The 20313-nt window shown below is 42.1% G+C and overlaps 1 protein-coding gene across 1 annotated transcript in view; it reads left to right on the plus strand.

Moving 5' to 3' along the window:
- The window catches only part of LOC126212783 (Golgi integral membrane protein 4-like), a 131358-nt gene that overhangs the window by 65407 nt on the left and 45638 nt on the right, over positions 1-20313 (plus strand). The window lies entirely within an intron of this gene.

Here is a 20313-nt window from a genome sequence, read left to right on the forward strand (position 1 = left end):
CGTGGTGACAACTTCCTCCGTACTTAGTGGAACTCTTTTTATTCCACACATTAATTCCTTATGTTCCGTGCATCTACTTTTGTTAAGAAAATGAGTGCGACACATACAGACATGTCTATCAAACTTACTTCTGTTGGTGTGATGTATTAGTTGTAATCCCTATATATAAAATCAATATCCTGGCTGACTGACTCATCAACCCAAACGGCTCAAGTATAGAAACTTGGAGAAGATGTGGGACTTATACTGTAGGCGTTGTTTAAAATGGGATTTTTCCAAATTCAAACCCTAAAGGGGGTGAAATAGGGGATGAGATTTTTTATCGAGTATTTTTAAAGCAAAATCTATGAAAATTGAAATTTGAATTCTCAGTTAGAAATTTAAAAAATACATGTTTTTGGTGCTTCTGTAGATTCAATTACTGAGAGTGTTCAATAGGTGAGGAAAATTTTTAAGGAAATACATCGTTACATTAAAAGAATTTTTAAAACTAAATTTGTGAAAATTGGTGTTTCGCTTCTTGGTTAGATATAAAGAAATATTTGTCAGGGGATGAAAGTTGCCATGGAAATATCTCCACAAGAACACAAAATACATGATTAACAGAAATTATGGACTCCAGCCAGCAGAATTACTTCTCGGTCAGAAGTACATTCGGAAAAGACCGTGCCTATATGGCCTTAATTAGACTGAAAAGTTTAGAAGTTGTCGTAGTTTTTGAGCCACATAAAAATTCAATCAAATAAAAATAAAAAAAATTGCTGCAGGCCATATAGTCTATGCAAGCGAAGCAGTGGGCGCTGAGATAGTTAAACGTAAAAAGTAAAGCTGTCCACGCACACCAAATTCTGTCTGACATTAGGTATTGATGGAAGAGGAAGTTGTGTTAACTGCCAGGGGAGGGGGGTGTCTGGTTGGCCATGTGTCTGACCACAAATCTCCAGGATTGTAGTCCGATGTTTACACACTAATCTAAATTCTCTGAGGCTGGCTAAATGAGTACCGTATTTACTCGAATCTAAGCCGCAATTTTTGTCTTTTTTTTTGTAATCTAAAATACTGCCTGTGGCTTACAATCGAGTGCAAAGTAAGCGGAAGTTCTGAAAAATGTTGGTAGGTGCTGCCACAACTAACTTCTGCCATCGAATATATGTAACACTGCACAGGCATACTTTGCAGGCACAAAGATAAATACTGGCACCAAAACCTCTGTGTCAGTAAATAAATTCAAAAGAAAAAAAAGGTGGAAGATGAGCTTTTTTCTGCGCCCCAAGTTTCGACCACTGCATTTTCATACATTATCCAACGAAGTAAATACAAATTCCATATTGTTCATCTTTGCATGTAGCAGCATTTCAGTGTACTACGAAAATCTGACTGGGAAGACTGTTTGGGATGTTTGTCAATATGGCCAACTCTACGTTCTGAATTTTTTCCTACCTGTGAGAAGAGATGGTTGCTAATAGGAACTTCTATGAATTGTCAGTCACATGCAGCTTTCTCTTCACCATAAGAATAATACGAATATAAACATTTTGTTATGTATTCTTTCGTGTTTGCTGCTATCTCATTTAAATCCTGTCTGCTTAATATACTACGAAACTAGAGTGAGAAAACAGCAAACGCGGAAGAATATACATATCATGTCATGTTTATATTCGTATTATTCTTATGCTGAATAGTGATACAGTCAGAAACTAAGGACGGCAACTGACTAGATTTTTAAATCTAAGATGACGCTAATTTCTGTGCAGAATGTAATGTACTAAAGAGTCGTATGCAAAGATTTTCAAACGGAGAAAAATTTTCGCCAATCTCTCGTTCAGAACATATTCTATCATACGCAGTCTGTTATTTGGTTCTTGTTGATCATTATCAAAGAAAGCAGCAGTTTAAGTAACAACAAATAGCAGACTTGCGCCATTGTTTTGCTTATTAGACAATTCCTCTCTCTTTTTTTAATTGTAAGCCGCGGTAGCGCGCACAAAAGCAAGCCATGCCGCGAGCGGCGACAGGTCTTAAACACGCAGTATCAGAATGTAACCAACAATGCATGATACAGTACAGTAATGCATTTTCAGCTTAGAGTGACATAAATACCTATAACAAAGAGAACGGCACTTATGAGATCAAAGCAATATAAGCAATCAATTCAAACCAGACAAAGCACGTGAAAAAGGAAGGGTACCCGTATAAATACGGACGGAGCACCTGACACATAGCAGTGGCTACCTGGTAAAGCTTAACTGCTAAGCTTACGACTCGAACCAAACTACTGTAGCTGTATCGTCATGCATTTGACCTAAATTGTGTCTCATATTATAATTGACCAACTTTGTTTCGATTGGGAGGTGCGGCCTAAAACTTTTCTCTCCCCTTGAATTTCGAGTCTCAAATTTCAGGTGCGGCTTAGGTTTGGGAAAAATTTTTTTCCTTGATTTCGAGTCTCATTTTTCGGGTGCGGCTTAGATTTGAGTAAATACGGTATTCATGTTTGAAGACAGATGCTGCTAATGTAAAGTGACTTTCACAGTCAACTTCCGTCATTCGTTAGGCGACACTAAAATGTAGATGGCACTTGTTCCTGATTTTTTTGCTGAAACTGAAAAAGTGCATATTGTTCAGTGATACTCGTTTTGCCTTTCGATGGGAAAAATTTGAAATGATAAAAGAAAAATTAGATTGTATTTTTGGTGATCCTTTGCTCTCGGTGACGACAGTTATGTATCAGTTCGGTGAATTTAAATGTCCGTGAACGTATACCATTTTCGATGAGGGTCATTGAGGATGCCCTGCAGGTGTGACGACCAAAGAAAATCCCCACAGTAGGATTCTTTCTAATGGCCAAACGAACCTGTACAATGTGGCAGAGGCCATAAGTACGTCATCGTTGACAGTAGTTAATATTTTACACAATAAGCTTAATGGGAAAATTGTCTATGCGGAGGGTGCCCCGATTGCTGACACTGAACGAGAAATGTGTGAGGCTTTCAAGTTGGAAGCTGAGTTTGCAGCTACGGAGCCATTTAACTTGTTGCGATGTATATATATCCATCACAACTGCGGGAACAACGTATACATATACCAGGAGTGCAAATGTCAGATCGCAACATGAATATGTGACTCAGTCAGAAGCACTGCAGAAAGTTGTTAGTCATACTAATAAACTGCATTGATATTGCTTATAGGTGGAATAAGTAGCTTTCTCAGTTGTTTTGTGCCCCTGTTGTTGGGATTGCAAAACGGGGATTATTTTATGAAACGATCTGAAGGTGTGCAGTTGTGCATTATCAGATGTGGAAGTGTTACTAATGAAAAGTTGAACTCTAGATGAATTTGATTTTCTCCCGTTGTCAATCCTGGTCTGTCTCTGTCAAAGGCGAGAAAGTTGTCGTTCACATTTCCCACATTCACCTTCCAGGAGTGCAACTGATGATGATGATGAGAAAGAAGAGGATGATGGTAGACAGCTCGCCTCTGTGCCAGTGAAATAGAAGAAATGGTGAACACAGTGTAGCACGAGGCACGCCCCACCACTCACCTGGCATGGAGTTGGCAGCAAAATAGTTCGCCCAGATCTGAAGAACTTTGTGTCGGATTGTCACTGCTGATGAAACGTGGCCCTGTAAACTGAGAAACGATTGGGACGATGTGCTGTTCCCTGTGAATCTGCCCTATGGAAGTCGAAGGTTCTCCCTTCAGCTGGAGAATCTGTGGGATGTGAATTGTGCTGTAATCGTACATTTCTCAGAAAAAGGGAACAAGAGCACAGAACAATGTAACAGTGAGATATTAGACCACTTTAACATGAGATTTAGCGCAGAAGGAAGTGCAGTTTAACCGACATTACGTGCCAGTAAGTGCATCTGGAGTTGTTGATGCAAAATGTCACCAATTGTGACACGGATTGCAACCGCACCTCCTGTATTCACCTGACCTGGCTCTTTACAATTTCTTCTCAGTTACAAATATGAATAAATGGCTCACAGGTGAAAATAATTGGCTCAAATTGAGGTGGTCATCATTGGCTCAAAATGAAGGATTCATTGTTGAGACAGAGGAATGCTTTTGAAAGCTTGATAATTTCTATTTTTGGGAAGGGTAAAAAACAAAGACTATGTTGTTCTGAATAGTGTATAACTCTAAAAGGAACCTGCCAAAAAAGAAATAATTTATTTTAAAATATTGCTTCTACATTCATAACGCAGGTACTGATTTAATGACTATTGTAAGCTCCACATTTGGGAGTATGGATTGATGGGACTTTATGGTAAGATTCAGCCCCTCAATTCAACCTGGTAGAAAGAAAAAGGAGGTAACAGATGGCGTGTTGGTATGAGAAGGGTCCACCAAGAGGCCCCTGTGACAGAAACTTTTGGTAGAATGCCCACCCTCCTCACGTCAATAGCAAGCACGGATTGTCATCAGGGAAAAACTGACTGTTAGTTCAAAACATGGTTGAAAGGGAGGCATTAACTGGGGTTTTTGTGGTACCGTGAACGGAAAAAAGTTTTATGACATAAAGTTACGGTCCTCTTATCTAAATAACACATTTTGAGACAAGATTAGAACAAAGAGACAAGGAAGAGTAGAAAGTACAATAAAGGAACAAGTAAGAGTCTAGGACAGCAGTAGTCAACATTTGAAATGTAGTATCATAGGGAGCCCGCAATGCTGTTGGCTACCCTGGACTGTTGTATCTGAAACTAAATTCAATTTCCTGACATGGAATTAGATCTTATCACATTTGATGTTCAATAATTGCTAAATTAAGTTTTCCAAACTCCAGCACATTGCAACTTACATCATTGTTACGTGTGCCATCCCACATTTGTAGTTCTGGATCTTTCTTGGCATATATGTATACGCTTAAAATAGGATTACATTGAAGAATAAATAATTTTTTGGACATAGGAGGAGGTACTTCATATCTAAAATAGGTAGTTATTGAATCACAATTGTATTAGCCATTTTTTTTTGTAAGCAGGCGACATACATAAATAAGAACTGGGTAAACATACCTACAAATTCACTAGCTTAACACGATTCTGGTTTACGTAATGCATCGCTAATTAATCTGAAGAGAACGTGAGCCTTAAGATGTTATCAAAGGTCCTCTTTGTTCAGACTAGGTTGTTTGTACTTGGAAGGCGCACCCAGTGCATCCCACTTGCCACTCGTAATTTTTGCAAAGACTGCAACAGAGAGAAATGCCCAATAGAAAAGCATAAGTTTGAGGGTGAGGCCCAGTGAACTTTCACTCGAGACATCTTCAATCTCCGGTGTGATGACATCTGGAGTTTCTGCCAGCTCTAGACTCGTCAGTGAACACCAGTGGTCGCTGTCCCCCTCTGTATTCCAGTCGTCAGTTCGGTCGCCGTTCACCGACAGATTTGGGAGCGCAGCACTGACTCCTCTGTTGTGATCTTCTTGCTCCACAGTTTGCACTTTTAGGTTGCAGTCTGTTTCTAATGACCATTTTGGAAAAAATTGTTTTAATCAGCTTCTCTTTATCAACATACGTAGTCCTGGAAGAAACATAAAATAGGGATTTTTATTGGCTGCGTTCTTTTGTGTCTGCAAATGGTGGAGAATCACACACAACATTGAACACGTGTGGAGAATGTAACATAGAATACGTGGGGAAAATTTTAGGCCGAGTAAGTAGTACAAAAGTCAGAAATAAAGAAACAGTGATTAAATATTTCAAAATATATATAAAAAAACTAATGGAAACGATGGACAGTAATACGGGATGAGTGGCAGTTGACTGGAGGGGAAAAATCTTGTAATACCTCTGGAAAAATAAATTAACAAGAACCTGGATTCGAAATTTAGAAATGTAAAACATGAAAAGAGGAGAAAGAGAGATTTTCAGAGGAAAAGTGTTGAATATTGAATGATACAAGGACATAAGCAGTTGGAGGACACATGTGGAATATTCAGAAAAAGAAGTGAGAAAGTAGTGAGAGTGACTGAAAGGTGGGGGTCGGTTAACTTGGGGGAGAGCGGGGTGTGTCTGGAGTAAGTGTGGGACCATTACCGTTTCTTACATAAATAAACGATATGCCTTCAGATATGACAGGTGATTCTAAAATATTTCTGTTTGCTGATGATACTAATTTGCTAGAGAACGATGTCGAGTGCGACAGGTTTGTGGTTTGTAGAAAATAAATTGATGCTAAATGGCAGTAATATTCAGTTTTTATGGTTTCTGACACACAATTTAACTAAAACTGACATTTTGTGTGCACTGAATGGGTACATAATTAATGAGACTTAAAAACCCAAATTCTTAGGTGTTCAGATGTAGGGCTAGCTGTCACGGTAAACTCATGTTAAGGTTTTTGTTCAGAAAGTACACAAGAATTTAAAAAATTGTAGCAGTAATCCTCGCACTTTCAAGTCTGAATTGGAGGATTTCCTCATAGCTCACTCCTATTCTGTTGAGGAGTTCCTGGAGAGAGGGGGGGGGGGGGGGAGGAAGCAAAGTCCCTTTTTGTTTTGTTGGTTATGCTAATATGCGAAGGCTGTTCAAAAAGTGTCCAACTTTTGTTTATAAAATCAGTCTTTATTCAGATACAGTTGTTTGACACTAGCAACCTCGAAAGTAGTTGCCTCCAGCCTCTACACACCTCTCCCAACGCTTCTGCCGCTGCCGGAAGCATCGCCGGAAAGCCTCTTTCAGTATGGTGCGCAGCTGCCTTGTTGAATTCTGCATAATGTCTTCCTTATTATGCAATCTGGTCCTTTTCGAGGTCTCTTTCTGCTGAGAAAAAAAGCCAGAAGAGACTCTGTGCTAGATCAGGGGAATAGGAAGGCTTATAAACTGCAGCCGTGTTGTGTTTGGCCAAAAACCTCTGAGAGACGAGTGGGTGCATTGTCGTGGTGAAGCTGCCATCTGCCCAGTGTGCCCAAGTTTGGCTGTTTGCACGTCACTGCTTCACAGTGGCAACACAAAACTCTCGGCAATGCTCGTCGATATCAGTGCCTTCCGGGGCTTGCTCGTGGTGGACCACAGCACTCGAGTCGAGAAAGGTGGTCAGCACGATTTTCACATTGCTGCAGCCGGATACATATTTGGATGTCGGGTACGACAGACGGTTCGATTGCGATGACCGGTTCTGGATTGTATTTGTAAAACCGTGACACATTACCAATGACAACTTGTTTTTAGATCTGTGAATGAAGTTGCTTTTGCTCAGTTGTTAACAACTTCGGCACAAATTTTGTCGAGATCTTCCTGAGGGCTAAATGTTCTCATTAAAGTGAAGTGAATGGATCGAGTACTAACTTCAACACTGTCTACAAGTTCCCTGACGGCGATTCATTTATCCCGCATCACCGGGATCGTCACGTGATCAGTAACGACCTCATTGGCAAATATTGAGGGCCTACCTGAATGTGCTTCACTCTCCACATACGAGTGGCCACCTTCGAACTGGTTGTACCACTCCTTTAACTCTGTGGTACCCATTTTTTCATCCCCATACACTTGACACATCTTGTGGATTGTTTCAACTTGAGAATCACCGAGCTCAAAACAAAATTTGATGCAATAACGTTGTTCCACTTTTTCCGTCATTTTTCCCACAGCACAAAATCTGAGGACTATCAGTTACTCATATTTTCTTGTCAATGGCTTGCCAGTGACTGCTTGTTTCCACAGTCGTGGAAAAAATCGGTTGTTTGCCCTACGTATGCCTACACACGTAGAAACTGCATACGCCCCGATACCATTGCCAGTTTCAGCAATAAAATATAAGGTCGGATACTTGTAGCACAGCTCTCGAATACTCGGCAGCTTGCTGACTGCATTGGATTTGTGTAAATTTTATTTTATTTATTATTAACTTTTCTGCTGTAATTTCATTTTCTGACACTTGTTCTGTGACCACAGAGAGTGGCTCCTCATCAATGTGGTCCTACGGAATTAGACATGTTAGTAAAAATAAATGAATAAAATGAAATAAACAAAGAATTTTGGAGGAAAAGAAACATAAAAAAGTAAGAATTGAATTTGTCACACGGTCCATAGTAGACCAAACGAAAAGACAGAAAACGTAAAATACATGTGATTCCCACGGCACCTTCATTATCTGTGCGGAGCTGGTAGAGATCAGAAGTGAGCTCCAGATGTTTGCGTTAGACTCGCCAGTGGGTTACATTACGTCGTCTCCGAGCTTGCTGTCTCTGTAACGGTAGCTCGAACTGCCAATCTCTGCCAGTGCCAATTTAACCAAAAGCTCATCATCTGAGTCTGTTGTCAGGCACTAATGGACTATACTGGTGTATAAAGGAGAGCAAGTACACAAGTTTGCAAGCCCAACCGAGGGTTCACTGCATTGTTGCTACATAAGAAACTGTTGGGTGTGACGATTATTATACAGGAGTCCCAGGAGGTACGATCTGTATGCGGGGATATGACGGATATGCTAATTTGAAGTGGAAAAACTTCATACTGACGTACGCCCTATTCTGAATGGTTTCCTTTTAATGTTACTTTTCTATGTTTTTCTTGAATAACATGAAAATTGCAACATGTAGCAAAAACATTGTACAGTACAGAATTAAACTACATCAAATTTCCTGTGAAAAATTTCCTATTAATTTTTTCTCTAGGACAGAGATAGTGAGCCAATATTAAAGATTTTGTGTGACACACATGCACTGTAGTTTAAGTTGTTTTTGTAGGCCAGTTGGGGGTAGTTTCCTAACTTGATACACCACAAGTGCCCATCATCAAATTGTTCACCTTGACATCCTGCAGTGACAGATTGGGTAGTAGTGAATATTGTTCTGTGTATATATATGCATTTATATAGATGTACATGTGTGTGTGTGTGTGTGTGTGTGTGTGTGTGAAACTGTTTAGAGGACAGCTGTAAATTTATTTGAATGTTTAATTTCTATTCAGAGCAGTTGTAACTGTGAAGCTGACATTTGCACTTCGACATTTTACTGAGCCTGTGATGATAGTACAAGAAAACCGAGATCAAGTATGAAGTGTATTCATTAAATGATGGTTAATGATCAAAATGAATTTACAACAGTCTTCAAAATATTTACTACAGTGAATAACAACTCACTATTAGCCCAAAAACACAAGTTGCCGTGACCAAAAGAATAAACAAATAGTGTGTGTTTTGGTTACAGGGACATAAGTGACGTTGCTCTGTACCCAATTTTTGTTTGATGGAGTGCACAAGTTTTGTCTCGACAAAGGTGGAATAAACGAGAAACAAACTTGTACCAGACATACTTCCTCCTCTAATTGAATACGTTTGCAGTTGTATGCATCGGATCACTTAATTTTTGTCCCGGTCCCTGCACCGTCTCACAAAACACTTTGTTAGAGGCCACCTGATCTTAACAGTTGGGCATTTTCGCCCTGTCAGTGGTAAATTACAACAGCGAGAATGTACGCCAGAGTTATGTATTAAGAAAGCCTTGTAGTCCTGCACACTTCAGTAAGAGGAAACAACGCAGCGACAGATAGCGAGCAGCTGCAGGCCACCGTCCTCAGACCCACGGAGCTGTAGTGGGCGGGAAGGAAGAACCTACAGTGCCGATGTAAAAGTGGCATCTCGATTTCTAATGTATGCGACCCTCGACATTAGCCTTTCTCCCTCACTCTGTTCCCGATCTGTAGTGGCCGGAGTCAGAGACGTACCCTTGCCGGGAGCTGTGCGGTCTCCACAGTGTGGGATTTTCAGTTGTTGCCCTCAGTGCCTCCCATCGGTACCCCACGTGTATTCGAGGTTTCTGTGTCGTGTCTTAAGGAGCAACTGTGAAGCTAAGAGGATGGGAGACAAACTGGTCTGAAATTGCAAGAACCGTGAGACAGAACTGTCATCTTCAAGGGACTTCGTTTACTGTACGTATCGAAGATGGGAAGATTTACAACATCAGATTTGCGGACGGCACGGTGCTACTCGGAGATGAAATGGTACCTCTTCAAAGAATGACATTCGGAGTTGGAGGAGGACTGTGAGAGTACAGAATGAAAGTCGACACAGAGGAAAGTAAAGTGATGAGAAGCGGTTTTGGAGAATACGAGAAAGTGGAAACAACAGAAGGTCAAATTGAACAGATGGCGCAGTATATGTGTTTTGCGAGTGTGCTAATTTAGAAATGGACAGGTGAAAAAGAATAAGATTGAGAACTGACATATCGAAGCGAGCTCTATGCAAACTGTACTTTCTTTCTGATTGATGACTTACCATAGAAGATTATGCCCTAAAGTATTGAAGAGGGCACGATTGCAAAACACATTGTTATTGTCACCTCTGTCTTCAGTCCGAAGACTGGTTTCCTGCAGCTCTGTGTGCTAGTGTATCTTGTACGAGCCACCTCACCTCTGCATAACTAATGCTGCCTACATCCATTTGAACATGCTTAACTGTAGTGAAGCCTTCTGTCCATCTACAATATTTAACTCCCCCCCCCCCCCCCCCCCCCCACACACACACACACACTACTAGATTGGTGATCCCTTGATGTCTCCAAATGTAGACCATCTGCCGATACCTTCTTTTAGCCAAGTTGTGCCAGAAGTTTCTTTTTTCCCTAATTATATTCAACAGTTCCTCACTAATTACACAATCTATCCATCTCAGTCTTCAGGATTCTTCTGTAGCACAGCATTTCAAAAGCTTCTGTTCTGTTCTTGTCTGTACTAGTTATTGGCCATGTTTCACTTCCACATTACACTTTTTTACAGGTACAGCCCAGTATATTCATTGATTTACTTCAAAAACTAGCAGTTACATGAAGAGCAGAAACTGATTATTGACTAGATTTAATTAAACATTATATATTGTCTAGTCTGAGGTTCAAAAGCATAATGTGTGAATAGAGTTCATCAAAAATGTAGTATTGTATTTCTGTGTATATTTTTGCAGCAGTCGAGTGTGGAGATGAGGGCAGTTGCTACAAAAATACATTTGCTCGGTGGGAAGTCGTACGATAATACAGAGGAGGAGCTTCAGAAGCAGATGTAGTAGGGAGTAAGAACTAAATAATGAAAGTACTCGCTGATGGTGACACAGAGGTGGTGAAGCGTGTTTGGGCTTCAGAAAGAACTATTATGTGCGTAATTGATGAACCCAAATTCCCATAATTTTGATTAACTTGATCGTTTGAGCAGGTCAGTAATCCATTTCTTCCTGTTCAAGTTTTCTTACCAGCAGGAGTGGTGTGAGAATAAATGAGATGCAGTGTTGGCCTTCTTCAGTGGGTAGCTTGACCCACACTGTCATTAAAGAAGATACACAGACAAGTATCGGCCGGTGACGGTTTCACTCAAATCTCTTGTGTGGTGAGCGGTGCCTGTTTGAGTCTAACAAGCACCTCCTCGGAGTGTGTACTGTTGCACGATGTGTGTGAGCTGCCTTGTTTACGAGGCTCGCAGGAGTTTGTGCAAATAAGAGATAACCCTGGCAGATGCGCTTATCTCGGAAAAGGGAGTCTCATTATGTCAGGTGTGTTGTGGCTGGTCCTTTGTTTACAGCTGTGAGTTGCCTCCACAGTCTAGCAGGCACTTTCTTTAGCTGTGCTTAGCGCCTCACTGGCTGTGGGCGAAGGCTCAGGGAGACGGAGTAATTCAGAATATTCCTTACTGAGGCGTGCAGCAATGTTACACTTGCAACACAGCTACATAATTAACAAACACAAAAATGTTCGTGTTGGAAGTGCCATCCGTATACGTGTCAAGTGCCTACCTCTTTACATCAATTGATCTCCAGAATGAGATTTTCACTCCAGCAGAGTGTGCGCCGATCTGAAACTTCGTGGCAGATTAAAACTGTGTGCCGGACCGAGACTCGAACCCGGGACCTCTGCCTTTCGCGAGCAAGTGCTTCTGTGAAGTTTGTAAGGTAGGAGACGAGGTACTGGCAGAAGTGAGCTGTGAGGTCAGGGCGTGAGTCGTGCTCGGATAGCTCAGATGCTAGAGCACTTGCCTGCGAAAGGTAAAGGTCCCGAGTTTAAGTCTCTGTCTGGCACACAGTTTTAATCTGCCGGGAAGTTTCAGGTCGATTGATATGTCCAACTGAGATGGAGATGAACAGCAACAAGGAGATCATCAAACAAAGACTAACCCGTTTTCTGAAGGTCATTAATTACTGAGAAACAGGTTTTCAACTTTTTTTAAATATAACTCCATGTGAAATTTTCTCCCCTTCCCTCCCCTCCCCTCCCCTTGCCTATCCCCACCAGAGTATCAGATCTACGTAAGAGAAATTAAGTGGTATCACTTCTTTGTAGGTCTGACAAGCAATTACAGAGGAAAAATACATTGAATATTTGAGTTTGTATTGTTCTCACCACTATTTGAATGGTGTACTATCCGGAAGTTAACATTTAATTTAAATGTGTTATATGTTGTGAAAAAACCAGTAAACCCAAAATTCCTTAAATAACAAAACTCCTGTGTACAATACAGCTTTAAATGTGTGATTACTTTACAATAGTGGGGTAAATGCTGGCTTTCAAGAGTGTAAATGCGTAAAAGTTTAGAAAAGGCTTGAAATCGGGGTTAAAGTATGTTGGAAGTTGCAGAGTGCTCTCATTATGAAACACCAGATGTATACAAACTGAGTAATGTTCATTCCGTTTTAAGCAAAAGCTAGTTTTCCACACATTTCAGTGTTCACGATGTCATATCTCCCGAACTGTGTGTCGTACAGTATATAACTTCGCGTGTACATTCGGATGTGTCAGTGGATACAGTCTGCACTCTGTGTTGCAAATTGAGCCGGTAGTAACGAAGTAGTAAATTAAAACGATACGTCTGGTGATGAAGTCTACTGCACGAACAGCAAAAATGTAGTAAGCGGTAGATTTTCTTCATTTTTTGGGGAGTGTCAGCGAGATGTTTTGTAAAGGTATGAAATTATTTGTAAACTTTGATGTTAGTTCCCGAGTGCCCTCATTCTGAAATACCGAACGAATGAAGTCTGCATATTTGGGCACCGTCAGTTACTCCGTATCGTGACGTGTAGTTTCCGAATGTAATACTCGTCTTATTGTGTTAAACTTTTAATGTAAGATTATATCTGTTAACCAGTAAAATACGACAGTATTTTAAATTTTTGAATCCGGCCAGCAATCGTGCATAGTACTGAAAATAGAATTTTTGTTGCCCCTACGCTCCAACTGTAGTCGGCCACACTGTTAACGGCTCCGGAAGCACAACTCACGAGGAACGCCGCATCGTCAGCTCGACCGGAAGCGCACAGGCAGCATTACTGACAGCTGAAATAGTGGATACTCGGAACTGCCTCACTACGCTGGGGTCGTTGTGTACCTAATAAGTATGACTTGGGCATTACAGAATGGAATGTGTATTCAATATTTCACAGCCATTACGTTAAAAGGAAACCAGTGATACAGATTCTGTCTCTGCAGAATGGATTCTGTAGTAAATTGCACCTTATAGAATGCATTACACATTCGGTTGTCTCTTACTTTATTAACGAAATGACGAAAGAACAGATTATAAAATAACCGCAGCTGGATTATCAGCATTTTAAACTGTGTTGCATTGTAGTCGAGATAGTGAGATAAGTAAACTAAAATTTCCATTACGGAGCAAGTTGTGCTCTGAAGTACTTGCTGCACTGTACACAGCTTCACATCAGAGTAAATGGCCCATGAAAATTATAAAATAAGTTTACACTCAACTCTCATTTGTTTTTATTCTAGTGTTTCACTGTCACTGTCAGTGCCCTCAGACCTCGGGTCACCGGATGTGGTTGCCTGCTCGACAATTAGCGAATCCATTATATTGTCTCTTAGCAACCTTTTTCTGATGATCTCCTCGCAGTTTGTCAGTGTGACGTACGCACTGCACAATCGGCAATGGTAATTTTGTCTGTCGCTTCTCGGATAAGTCTTTCGGTGTGTGCTACTTTAAATGAAGTATTTTCGTCTGCCACATATCACTTCACTCGTGCCCCCGCCAGTTCCCTCGGATCACGGTGGGGTGACGAAAGTCGTGGGATAACAATAAGCACGTGTACAGTTGACAGTAACATTGTGTACACGAGGTATAAAAGGACAGTAGCTAGGTAGTTCGTGTGAAAAGGTTTCTGACACGATTGTGACCACACGACGGAAATTAACGGACTTTGAACGTGGAATTGTGGTCGGAGCTAGACACGCGGGACATCCTGTTTCGGAAATCGTCGAGGAATTCGACATTCTGAGATCCACAGTTTCGAGAGTGTGCCGAGAATACAACTGCTTGTAATAATCCCAGAAATCAGTGTGGGACGCAGACGAATGTATCTGTTAGAACCGTCGGGTGAAATTTGACATAAATGGGCTGTGGCAGCAGACAGGCGACACAGGTGCCTGCGCTAACAGCACAACTTCACCTGCGGCACCTCTCCTGGGCTCCTCGAAGACTGCGGCCCGATCAGATGAGTCCCTATTTCAGTTGGTGAGAGCTGACGGTACGGTTTGAGTGTGGGGCGGAACACGTGAAGCCACAGACCCAGGTTGTCAGTGAGACACTGTACGAGCTGGTGGTGGCTCCATAATGGTGTATGCTTTGTTTACACAGAATGGACTGAATTCTCTGGTTATGTTCAGCTACTGGGAGACCATTCGTAGACGTCCACAGGTCGCGGTCTAGTGGTTAGCGTCGCTGCCTCTGGATCGCGGGGTCCCAGGTTCGATTCCCAGCTGGGTCGGAGGTATTCACCACCCGGGCACCGGGTGTTTGTGTCGTTCTCGTCACTTCGTCACCACTCGGGAAAATGGCGAGACTGGTCAGGGAACGGGATTGGGAATTTGCACGGGCACTGATAACCCGCACTTTTGAGCACCGCACAAAGTAAAATTGTCATCAATAATAATAATAATCATCATCATCATTTGCAGTCATTCGTGAATTTCATGTTCGAAAATGATGATGGAATTTTTGTGGATGACAGTGCACCACAGTTGTTCACGATCAGTTTGAAGAACATTCTGGACAATTCGAGTGAACGATTTGGCTACCCGGATCGCCAGACACGAATCTCGTCGAACATTTTTGAGACAGAATTGAGAGGTCAGTTTGTGCACAAAATCCTGCACTGGCAACATTTTTGCAATTGTAGACGCCTATAGAGGCAGCACGGCCCAGTATTACTGCAGAGGACTTCACTACGCCGGGCAAAAGGAGGTCCGACACAATATTAGGAGGTATGGCGTGACTTCTTGTCACCTCAGTGTATAATGGCAGTGATGAAAAGGTACTTGCAGAGCTGTGGGATCAGTTTCGTGTTTTTTACTACTGGCTTCAAAATCTTAACGAGCCCCATCTGCCCTGCTCAATATGTATAATATTATTAGTTTGCAGCCATGGAAGGAGGCCACTTTCTTGTATTTGTGGTGGGAAGCCTGTAAAAAATAAGTGTGATAGCTTGTACTGTCCATAACAATGACAGAGTTTGGATGCAAAGAAGGCAATAGCTAATTCTGAAGCTGTTCTCAAAATATATCTCCATTCATTTTGGAATAGTAGTCACAAGTGTTTTCCAGTTTTGATGGGAATACACGCTTACTTTAAGGCACGAATCCGGTAGCAGCAAAACTGGCGTGATATATTATAAGGTGCTCTCCTTTTCCCACTGGGATTTTTAAGCCATCTTTTCCCTCTGTTGTTTGCCAAATAAAATTTTTTAGTGTGGTTTTGACTTACATGAGCTTCGTCCAATTAATACACAAGTATGTCACTTCGGTCCATGAAAATTTTCTGTCTGTCATTAGATGTTATGTTTTAAATCTGATGTTCTTCAATATTGTTTGCATTGATCTTTCACTTCCTTCAGACTCGGTATTACGCGAACAGTATATCGTGGCAGTTGGTCGTGACTGTAAACAGACTAGAACTCGGATTGCTCGAGGGGAGAAGAGCGGTGTGGTGGGGTTAGCCCTGCCCCTCTCGAAGGGATGCTATCCTACGTCCACGTTCTGTGCTTCTGTGAAGGCAGAACTGACATAACAGTGATAGAGATCGCCGATTCCTTTCGTTGCGGTCAGAGACACATTAGAATCGCTTTATACTCCAAGATTAGTCTCTCCACTCGTTTCAAAATAAGATCACAAGCAAATGAAATGAGTGTACGGCATTGTTGGCCGGGAGGCCCCATCCGGGGAAGTTTGGCCGCCGAGTGAGAGTCGTATTGCAGTCGACGCCACATTGGGTGACTCGTGTGCCGGTGATGAGGACGAGACGATGATGAGGACGACACAACACCCAGTCCACGAATGGAGAAAATCTCTGAAACGGCCAGGAATTGAACCCGGGCCCACTGCACGGACGGCGAGCACGTTACCACCCAGCTAAGCAGATGGACAGAACAGAAGCAATCCACAACACAAAGCATTTGGTAGTGCCTACAGCGCAATTGTTTGCTGTGGTTGGCAGTGGTAGTTCAGGCCCGACCTCTACAGGTATCTTACGCAACCGTAGTTCAAAACGCTCCCTCTCTAAAACTGCCACGATACAGTGTCCGTATAGTAGCTTCGTACACAACAGTGAGCAGTTTTGCACGGATACTGTAAGCAGGGTGAAGTGTATGTAGGCTGCAGTAATTGTGCAGGATGAAGACGCTTTCTGAGCATAGACAGCTACGGAGGGCTGCACCGAACCTGTCTGTGGACCGAAGGCAATAGAAGTAGCATCAAGGAGAACAGTAGCAACTACCACTACTACTAAAAGCTGGTTTGTGAAATGTACAGTGACAGCCAGTCCTTTAAGTGACACTGGAACTGTCGTATAACTACCGAGTAAAGATTTTTTCCTCCCGATTCATTGGCACAAATATTTACCACACCATACCTCATAGTTACGGACCAGAAAAATTCGCATTTTACAATAAATGCGAATTCTCTCTCAAAATGCAAAAAACGAGAGACTTCTCGATAGACGCTATTCAATAGCAAATTGTATCCACGTGAACTATTTTACCAGCGATAGTTTGAAGTAGTACTTTCTCCATATAAAACTCTGTCCAGACAGGCCTCGGAAGGCCCGACAGTACTGGCCGGCCGCCGTGTCATCCTCGGCCTACGGGTCACAGTGTTTGCGGATACGGAGGAGCACGAGGTCAGCACACCGGCCGTATGTCAGTTTACAGGATTGGAGCCCCTACTTCTCATTCGAGTAGCTGCTCAGTTTGCCTCACGAGGGCCGAGTGCACCCCGCTTGCCGACAGCACTCGGCAGACTGGACGCTCACTCGGCAGAGTGCCAGCCCAGCCCGACAGTGCTCAGCTTCGGTGATCTGGCGGGAACCGGTGTTGTCACCGCGGCAACACCGTTGGCACTTTCTCCATATAAATATTGAGAATGGAGCCTATTTTCGGTTACTAGTATTGTACACCGTCTGGCAAAACCCAGTTTGGGGAGACAATGTGCGTAAGAACCTGTTCGCAAAATAAAAAGTGTACGAATGTAACAATGTATCTGTGTGCTCAGTGATATGGGACGATGCCAATTGTGGACAGTTGAATGGTCTATTTAAGAACACACCGTGTAATGCAGTGTAGTTGTACTCAGCCATGGGACCTAGCATTTTACAACAAAGAAATATTTGTCTGTTAGCTAACACTGAAAAGATGTTATATTGCGGACACTTTTAACTGGAAAATTAGGTGGTAATTGTTTTGAACTGTGATCGCATCCAACACGACCAGAGTTTGGGCCTAAAGTACTGTTTGTTAACAGTACCCTGTGCTGACCTCGACAAGAAGTCGCACAGTAGCCACCCCCAAATGACCTGTTGTTTTCTTTTCTTATGTTGAAGTAAGTGAGGTGACTGACTGTGGTCTGTCACAGATTTCGATTACCACCACCCTTCTGACACCAGAAGAGGTTGCTCATCCCTGTAACGATGTGTCATTTCTGCTGTAGGCTGCTGAGCTGCTATAGAGATGTGGGGCTTGTTCCCTTACTTCTGACCCTCTCCCGTGTGTTGGTCAAAATTGTGGTTTGTTTACACTCGTGGCCATGTGCCACTCTAGTCTATAGTGCCCGAGCTCTGCACTGTAACAAATGGAAACTAAATCTGTGTACCTGTTTTTGACTGCACTGAAATTCTTCCCCTAACATAAAATAATAGAATTACTGTACGTTCGGTTGTACTTCTATACTAAGTACCTTGTCAGTTCAGTCTGCACTGTTGTCAGGAAACAGTTGCACAGCTATGAATACCACCAAAAGGTCAAAATGAAGTCTGTAGATTTTGTGATCATCGAATTGGGCGGGAAAAGACGAGTAATGTCCAGGAACACCTTAATTCGGCAACACATTCAGTTCACTGGCAGGAATATGCTGCCACTTTCCAACAGAACAATCATTCTTGAATGCTGAAATACTGCCAAACGAAGAAGACAGTGGCCATTTCAAAACAAAAGGTTGTTGAAGTTTTTGCAGAAGCAAACAGTCCAGTCAGTAAGTTATCAGCACTTTTTTTAACAGTCAGTTTCAAAGAATGAAGCCTTTGTTCGTCTTCATTCGTGTAGCGTGACAACCTTTTATATTAGTGCATCTAATCATTAAAAAATGTGAATTTTGCCACAAATATATTCTACATTTTCCAGTCCCTACAGTCATATTAGACAGAAATAAGCCGCCAGCTGTTGCGACCGAGCAGTTCTAGGCGCTTCAGTCTGGAACCGCGATGCTGCTACGGTCGCAGGTTCGAATCCTGCCTCAGGCACGGATGTGTGTGATGTCCTTAGGTTAGTTAGGTTTAAGTAGTTCTAAGTTCTAGGGGACTAATGACCTCAGCAGTTGAGTCCCATAGTGCTCAGAGCCATTTGAACCATTTTTGACGTTACGGCTAAGAATGGAAGCAAGGCTAAAGAGCCGGCCAGTGTGGCCGAGCGGTTCTAGGCGCTTCAGCCTGGAACCGCGCGACCGCTACGGTCGCAGGTTCGAATCCTGCCTCGGGCATGGATGTGTGTGATGTCCTTAGGTTAGTTAGGTTTAAGTAGTTCTAAGTCTAGGGGACTGATGACTTCATAAGTTAAGTCCCATAGTGCTCAGAGCCATTTGAATCATTTTGAACAGAAATAAACAACAAATTGAACAGTTTTACTCATTAATATTACTGAAGAGTAGTTGCTGACACACACATTTCATTGTTAGGCTGGCAAAAATATTTTTCCACTTAAAGTGGTTAATCCCTAAGGTTAGGAGTGATGAGAGGAAAGGATGCCATGAAAGGCATAACTGTGGAATTTCAACCACCCTTAGTACAGATATGACTTGTTGTCTAGAGGAGGAAAAAAGGAAAGGCTGTGGGATTAGGAACTTCAGATGTGTATGTTCATTTGTGTGAATTTTACTGTGTAGCACGGAAATGCCTCTTGAGAAGTTCCACCAAACTTGGTGTGCGTGTGATACTTGCAAACAGTTTTCCTATAATTCATGCATTGTATAGAGTACCCAGAAATTAATTATCAGTTTGGTGAAATAATTATTGTATTCTTATTATTTAAAGCAGCACTCGTATATCGGATGTTACATTCGACACGAGCACCGTTCACACCCTGCTGCAACTCCCACTACCGTACTTATTGTTCTGCTAGACATCAAGGTTTGCAGTGGGGGACGCTGTAATGTGTGTGTCAAACTTGTACTCAATGCCGACCGCCACGGGTTTAGAAAACATTGATCGTGTGAAGCCCAACTTTCACTTTTCTCACATGGCATACTGAAAGCTTTGGATCGAGGCATTCGGGTACGTGCTGTATTTGTGGATTTCCGAAAAGCATTTGACATGGCACCACACCTACACTTATTGTCAAAAGTACACTCGTATGTGCTATCGAGTGAAAATTGTGACTGGATTGGGGACTTTTTTGTGGGGAACGTAGCATGTTGTCTCGGATGGAGAGTCTCTTCAGATGTAGAAGTAACTTCCGGTTTGCCCCTGGGGAGTGTGGTGGGATCCTTGCTCTTTGTGTTGTATATTCATGACCTTGCAGACAATATTAATAGAAACTCCAAACATTTTGCAGATGATGCAGTTATCTATGATGAAGTACTATCTGAAAGATTTCAACGTGGAGCAGAGATTGGCAACTTGCTCTAAATGTTGATAAATGTAAAATTGTGGACTTCACAAAATGAAAAAAAAAAAAAAATAGTAGTATCTTATGTCTATAAAATCACTGAGTCAATGTTGGAATCGGCCAATTCATAAAAATACCTGGGTGTAACACCTTGTAGGGATATGAAATGGAGTGCACATATAGGTTCAGTAGTTGGTAAAGCAGGTGGTAGACTTCAGTTTATTGGTAGAATACT

This window comes from Schistocerca nitens, chromosome 11 (assembly GCF_023898315.1).
Source record: "Schistocerca nitens isolate TAMUIC-IGC-003100 chromosome 11, iqSchNite1.1, whole genome shotgun sequence".
NCBI lineage: Eukaryota > Metazoa > Arthropoda > Insecta > Orthoptera > Acrididae > Schistocerca > Schistocerca nitens.